The sequence below is a fragment of the Amblyomma mixtum genome, chromosome 3 (assembly GCF_055824585.1).
Source record: "Amblyomma mixtum isolate Tamu chromosome 3, ASM5582458v1, whole genome shotgun sequence".
Taxonomy (NCBI): domain Eukaryota; kingdom Metazoa; phylum Arthropoda; class Arachnida; order Ixodida; family Ixodidae; genus Amblyomma; species Amblyomma mixtum.
In genome coordinates this window covers 226,283,040-226,290,838 of record NC_143014.1, presented here as the reverse complement: position 1 = coordinate 226,290,838, position 7,799 = coordinate 226,283,040, and positions in this window count along the sequence as shown.

Below are 7,799 nucleotides of genomic sequence, written 5' to 3'. Positions count from 1 at the left end.
AGGTCCGGTCACCGGTGGGACTTGTGCGATTCAGGTTCCTCTTCCTGAGGATCCTCCCGCGACCAACCATGAAATTAACCCCCGCCAGCCAGGTTGCATGAGGACGCCATTTTTTATGGGTACCATGGAGTGTCAACAAACACGCACACGTACCCTCCCCCCCCCCCACACACACACACGCATGAACACACAGACAGGTTTTCGCTCAAAACGGGAAGTCAGGCTTGCGCTTAAAAAAATCGGGGCCGAAAGGGTTAAACGCTCTCTATCACGTTAATACTTGCTGCTCAACCGTAAAGCGCACTGATTTACCTTTTACGGTTCTTAAGAGAAAAATCTTAGGAGTAATTTAAACACCCTATATACAAAGGAGCCGCCAAGCGGCACGCCGCTACCTGCCAGGCGTGCAGAAAGGCAAGGCACGCCCGAATGCATGTATTCCTCGGGTTTCTATTTCTCTAGCTTCACCACGGCTTACCAAGGACTGGTTTCGCAGGCAAGGGGCCTCTATGCTACCCACTACAATATGCTATACTTTTTTCAACTCAACGAGGAGTTGTGTACAAGCGCATATAAGACGCCACTCACGCTGTCGCACACCAGAAGTCGCAGCAGCTCATAAGAGCACTGCCCCGTCCGACGCTCAGGACGCTGCTGCCCGCCGCCCTCGGCGATGCAATGGTCTCACCGTAGCCACGCTCACGGGAGCCAGCGCCTCCCTGGTTGCCCAGGGAAGCGCTCTCTGCACCGGAAATGCATTGTGACAAATGGCTAGTCCAGATTAAAAAAAATACGCTACTACCAAAGCAAACCCCACCCCCATCACAAAGGTGAATAAATTTAGTAATGAATCCGCAAGTGCGCACATCCGGGCGTCATTGTCTGAACACAAACAGGGGGCTTTTTTTCACTTCTTTACTGCGTTGTAGTTTCCACTGTGCCTGTCTATAAATTTGCCTGCATGTGATATAAAGACGGTGGTAAAACCGTGGAAACCGGTATTTCATGGTTATGGCAATATCAGAAACAAATCAGCGCTCGAGCTTACTAACTTGTCAAAATGACCATGAGAGCTCGGGAACGCAGAAAGAAAATGTATCCACAAAACTTTCAATTTACTGTTACCACGAAGTCTGCAGACATCTACTGGGCAGGTGCGTCTGAGACCTCCGTGTTCATAGTGCCGTTTCGGTGATTCCTGCTCATGCCCTTACAACGGTGATCATTGTTCACCGTATAGCCGTTTGTCTCCACTGCTCCATCAATATACGCGCTGTTTAGTCGATGTTTTATTACATTGGATTTTGCATTGGTTACAACGCGAAAGAGAACCGTGTACCCAATGACAACAGATCTGTACACCACTGAAGAGTCGCTAAAAGGTTCACTGATCCGCTTCACGAGAGACGGTCAGCGGCGGCAACCGCCTAAAGCGTCTCGGTCAAGGTAATTATTCTATACGACATTGGTTATTCCTCGTGGAGTAGTTTCATCGAAAAGAGGCAAAATACATGTAAGGGCAAATTTATTTCGGGTAGAGAGAAGTGCGTTGCCTGAGGACACAGTTTTACGCGGTATCTAGAATTTTTTTTTCTACAAAATTAAAAAAAAAAGAAATCAAAGGCTTAAAAAAAATAAAAACGAGTGATAGAAGTCCAGGTATGCCGCGCTACTATGCATCACAAAGAGGAAATGCAGCATCAGATGCATTTACGCTGTGTAAGAGCGAGGAGTATGTAACTGCCCGAAATCAATGGGTGCAGATTAACTCAAGCATGCGCTATATGATGCGGCGTGTTAAAGGGAAGGAAATGCCATGCATTAAGAGAACCATTATGCATTAGAACATCTGTGAGGGACAAGTTTCTGCCATTGTGTGCGTGGACATTTCACTACCTTTGCTTTGCGGTCTAACTCTCCCTTTCCTTCAATTATCCTATTTCTCGTGTGGACTAGCATACGAAGGTCATGTTTGCGCGGACCGACGTCTGCACCTTCTAGCTCACTAAAATTTACTTGCTCACTCAAGGAAAGGAAGGGGTGCGGGTGCGAAATTTTTCTTGGAAAAGTCATGACAAGCTTTACTTGGAGACCAAGAATCTTCAGTAGCTGCAGAGCGCAAATACGAGACACCCCTCCAGGGGTTGCCCATAAAACGTGGCTCTGGGGAAGTAAACTGTGTGGTCGCGAACATTAACCTTGATTGAGGTGGAGAATCTGCGATACTCGATAATGACATACCATCCGCGCACCCCGCTTCAATAGGCAAGGAAATCAATTATCGTCTTGGGCGGTGGGAACACGGCTGCCAGATCTTCCAGGCAGGGATGTGTTACAGTAGGGAACTCGACAAGGCACCGGCAGCCCTCGGCCTGGATAGCGCTGGTGATTGCAGTCCCTGGCGAAGAGCTCCAAGAGAGCCTGCTCTGGATGCCGAACCGATACGACGAGGGGCTTGGAGAAGTCGACAATCCGCTGCCACCAAAAAGAAGGCGTAGCATGGGCCCACGGGTGCGCTTTCCTTTCCCCTGAGGCGGCCACTGCTGATCCGATGGCGGCAGTTTAATGCCGACGCTGAGCAGGAAGGTCATGTTCATGGTGGCAAGAAGATGGGCTTGGGACCAGCCAACAGACCACTGGGGATTAAAGATGGAGCAGATACATGCGCTGCAGATAGCTCGCCTCTTCCTGGTGCCTCTTCGAAGCTTCCGATCGCTGTTTGGTTGGTTGGTTGGCTGGTTCGGGATGTACCAAACAACCAACCAAACAGCTGTTTGGCAAACGCAAGGAAACGAAAACCTCAAGCCGTTCCTCTTTGTCTTTTGCCTCGTATTTGTTATGGGTCGTGCGGGAGGAACTCTGCTCCCACGGATCGGCAGAAGACGTAGTTCTAACTGAAAATACGTTACTGGTGGAAAATAATACTTGTTGAGACCTTTAAGAGCAACTCTGGCGATTTTCTGCCCGCAGAGAATGAATGGTTGATTTATAATGCTGAAGGCCCTTCATCACAGTACCCAACTTCACTTTTTCCATAACGTGAACAATATCTTTAAATAACCGAAAATCTTGAATCGAAATCAAAACTCCCAAACGGTGCCCAGAGAACTGCATTGCTGAACGTCAATGATTACGACACTGGTTGGCTAACGAGCCGCATGCGCCTCTTGCCGCCATGCGGCGCTGAGGGAAAAGCGAATCGTTGTGAGAGCACCATGTCGAATGAAGCATCGAAAATCAGCGACTCTTCGTCACTGTCCTCACGCAGTGACTTCAACGATTCGATGATAAGTTTTAGCCTAAGCGATTCCCGATTTGACGAGGACCGGCCACGACGACAGAGGCCTCACCGTTCCGGTGCTGAGCGAACGCAGCTCGCCGCGGTTCGACAGGACTGCGAATAGCCACCCTCACATCAATTTCAAATTATAAAATTGTCCAACGTATAGATTTATTAACTTATGCACCGTTCGTACAGGTGCACATACGGCGAATGCCTGATTGGAAGATCGGTGTTATCTTTGGCCAACCTTTGTGAGTCTTGCGGCGAAATTGATTCCTTTGATAACTTTTTCTTCATCTGTTGGTGGTTCGCAGCTCTCCGTAGAATTTACTTGGAGATCCCTCTCGGTCGACTAGGGTATCCTCTATCTGTTCCGATTCTCCTCTTCTTCGGAGCACGCGCGAATAGATATGCCCTGAAACCAGTGTGCGATTAAATTAACGACTATATAGTTACATCAGGTAGGTTCCTCTGCTAGAATGAGAATTCACATCTTTTTATTTTCCGTAATTTCTTTTCGCACAAGTCCTAGCCTAAGTCACAAAATTATCCAAATACTCCACTCCTTGTATATGAGTGCGTTTGTGTTCACTATGCACCCCGGCCAGTCCCCCGTCGCGGGTATGTGCCATTAAATCATAGGACATGATGGTCATCATCATCATCACTAATTCGACTTAAGTGAGCAAAACCGGAAAGTACCTCTCAGATTGCCGCTGGCCAAATTAATTCGAAAGTTCCACCAGCCACTAAAGGAAACAAGTGAAACAGATGCGAAAATACTCAACAATTTAAAACTGTCTTTTGGTGCGCTAATACTAGCAGCTGCAATCACCCATTTACCCGGGATTATAGTGAACTAGAATTTTTCTTGTACACTATACCCGGGATCTGTCCCAGCCTAGTCGTGGCCTTCAAGCGCGAGAGATAGGTCGGCGGCAACGTGCGCGTCACGCGGCTTAGCCAATGAAATGGCGGTGTCCTCGCATACCTCCAGCCAGTGTGTGGGATTCTTGCAGGGAACTCCAGACGTAGAGGAAGTGTGTGTCTCGCTCTGCCTCGAGTTAGGCAGCTTCTCCCTCAGCCTAGCGTCATTCCCCCCTCAGCCTTCACGGAGAGCAGACATGTACTCTCGGTGGTTCCATCCCACCTCCCTGCTTTTGGATTATCTCCCTTCGCCTTGTGGACGTACTCTCACTGGTCCGGATGTGGAGATGTCGAAACTCTCTACCATCTGCTTTGCTCATGCATAACAAAATATAACAATGCATAGCGGTGAGCAGCGCTAGCGCACCTACTTCACATATGATGTACTAAGTGAAACCTCACGTCATTTTTTTTCATTATGCGATCGGTTTCGAGGCAACTTACGTTTACGTGTCTCGATTCTGGTTCAGAACTGTAGTAAATTGCAAGCAGCATTGTCAGAATCCATTATGCTCCAGTCGATGCCAACAAAACCAACGCAGACAGCGTCTGCCCCGTTATGCGTTCCGCCGCGGGAAGCCTAAAAAAAACGCCAGCACTAGTTGGGAACATGAAACCTATGTAAAACCAATCAGATGGTAGCCCAGCTATAATGAGCAATTAAGCCCAGATGGGAGGCACTGCGTTGGAGCCACTTTCCATGGCGGTGGTACACTCACTCTCCGCGTCCACTAAACTAAACCTCGTTTTCCGAAGTCCCTACGTTCTCCACTAACAGCTAACACTGAACATTCAAATTTCCGACCTTTAACCATCCTGCGAGTTCTTTCTCAAGCAGCGTTTGAACTTGGGTTGGTATGGAGACATCTGAACGAGAGGAGCAATTCTTAGGAAAAAAATGGCCAGCGGGTTCGATCCCGGCCGCGGCGGCTGAATCTACGTGTTGGGAGTACCATCCAAGAGCTAACAAACCCATCTTACCGTTTCATTCATCTCATACAAAACTTGTTAAGAGAGCAATCGCTAAGCAATGCCTAAATAATGCACTAAAAAATCCTGTTGCCATTCACTGAGCCATGGTTTCCAAAAGCAAGTGACGCGTCTTCAGTCAGCTGGGTATCCGACAAGCCTCATTGTATCTGTATCTGAAGGAATGTTAAAAACCGTAAAGAGAAAAGACAAGAACCAGATCGAAGCAAATGGAAACAGAACGGTAGTCATCCCCTATTTGCGCAACACCTCCCATCGCCTAAAGAAGATTGGGAAACACAGTGACGTCAGAGTAGTGTTCTCGGCGCCTGAGAAGTTGGAAAAACTAGTCAAGTTGACTAATCCTTTTCTAAAGCCTAAAGAAACATGCGGTATCAAGCACCGGGATCCTTTTGTACCATGTGTTTCTGGTGTGGTCTATGACATTCCTCTATCGTGTGGCTCTAGGTACATCGGTCAAACTGGCCGACGTCTGAACGAAAGATTACTGGAACACAGGAGGAAGGTAGGCAATTATAGAGACGGTAATCTTTCTGAACATTGTCATGATTGTGCTGTAAAGAATAAGAAACCCTGTAAACCAGTCTTCAGCGCACGCAAGATTGTGGCCAAACATAGTTGTCAGGATGTGAGAGAGATAATAGAGGCAGATTTGATTAGAAAAGCCGGTCCATCCTGCGTCAGCGCACCATCTGTCACACTGACTAAAAAGGAAATAATGTTTTTGGGAGCAGCCACGTGATGTCGGCAGGGCTATCAGTTTGACGTCATGCAGCAAGGTGTATAAAATTGTGCTTGTGTATCAATAAACCTTCAGTTGAAAGTAAGCGCTCGTGTTGTCCAAGTCCCTTCTCTGTCCGTGTTTTTTTAGCGCTTGTACGTGTCTGCTATGAACCAACTAGCCCAAAGGTCTGTGCTCTTGATCAGTGGGTCCGTTTCCGCGTCCGATGCCGGAGGTTAGCAAATGTGTCTTATTCGATACAGTGTTCTCTTTTAGAAGGCGTGAAATATACTTCGACATGGTTTGTGCAAAGAAATATGCGGCAAGACGACTGCATTTGCCTGGGGCAGGAACATTAAAAAACCATTCATTTATTATAGCTAAGATAATTCACCACCTTTCATAAATCTATCTTTTAAGGTGCAAGATTATACTGGAAAATTCAAGGCTCTCAACATAAAAAGGGTGCTCAGTATGAAATGTTGGAGTTGGTATTGTGGTTCAGGATATCGAATAAGAAAAACACACTTTTCCAACATATTATCTAGGGTTTCCCTAGCTGAACATTTCCCGAAAGGCGCTGATCGAATGTTGACTGCTAGAAATCCTTACGCATTACATTTGCACTAGGGAGTAAAGCATGTTGATGTTCCCGTGACGACACCACAACTCAAATGTTCAGCTCGAGCCTCATTAAACGTGGAAAAACTCATTTTTTCTATAGCATAGTTTCTCCGGGATCCCTGTGTCTGTCGGCATCACTCTTCTCGCATTTCCACTCAAGTGCAGGGTCTAAGGTAGAAGCAGCAGAACGGTAGGAATGGTTGAAGCCGACGTATTGCAAATCTGCAAATTTTGATATCACTACCCATTCCTTCTTTCCCGATCAAATTTTTAACAGTTTCCTGAAATGCCTTTCCAAGCTTATATGCGTGTCGTAAATATTATTTAATGTGTACAGACTCAGGTGCACGACGCTTTGGACATGTGCGATTTTGACACCAACAGCGCATAATGGTTACCGCCGGTGGCCTTGGGCGATGATAGGTAAACTTTAGAAAAGACCGCTTAGTCGTTTTTTTTTCTAATCTACCTACACTGATCAGCTTCTGGACTGCTGACTTGAATGTCCCTCGCAGCCGTTAGGTAAACCTTAAATTAGCATGAAATGGAAAATCGAAATTTTACTGTCTACCTAACGTAGAAGGTGAATGTTGTGATCGAGCCACGCAGAGACAATGCGGACTTCAAAGACCAGACCAGAGAAAAGAAACCGGGAGGGAAAATAAAATTCTGGCCTTCTGCATTTATTTCTTTATTTATACCGCTCTCTCCCTCCCATGAGCACTGACAGCTAGCTGCGAGAAGCTTTCGGGGTATGGAACATGCAACTCACACACTGCCGCTCATGCAACACGTGTTCCCAGCAGCGCTGGTAACAATGCTGTGTGTCTCTCCGCCTTTTCTTGAGAATGCATATACGATGCGCTCATAAACAGATAGTCATATATCCTTGACCGAGAGATATACATGCCCCATAAGGCAATGGACGACACAGAATTTCTTCTCTCCCGAACAGTTGGTCAAGATGCAAACGCTGCAAACTCGCAAACATACAACCTCTTCGTTTGTGATCACCTGATTTGAAAACAGGCGCGAGCGTAATACAATGTGCCGCGCGCCAGCTGAACACTTCGATATGCTCGGCTCCGCGGTAAGTGTTACTGAAGCGCTTCATGAAGCTCGATAGAAGAGGCCGTTCTGATATAGAGAAAGCTTTTTCTTGTTAACGGTTGCTCTCCAGGAAGCCGATTTATGTCTTTAGCATGTGTGTTGTGGCCGTGACGTATTGAAGCGAAAAGCTTCACTACCAGGGTC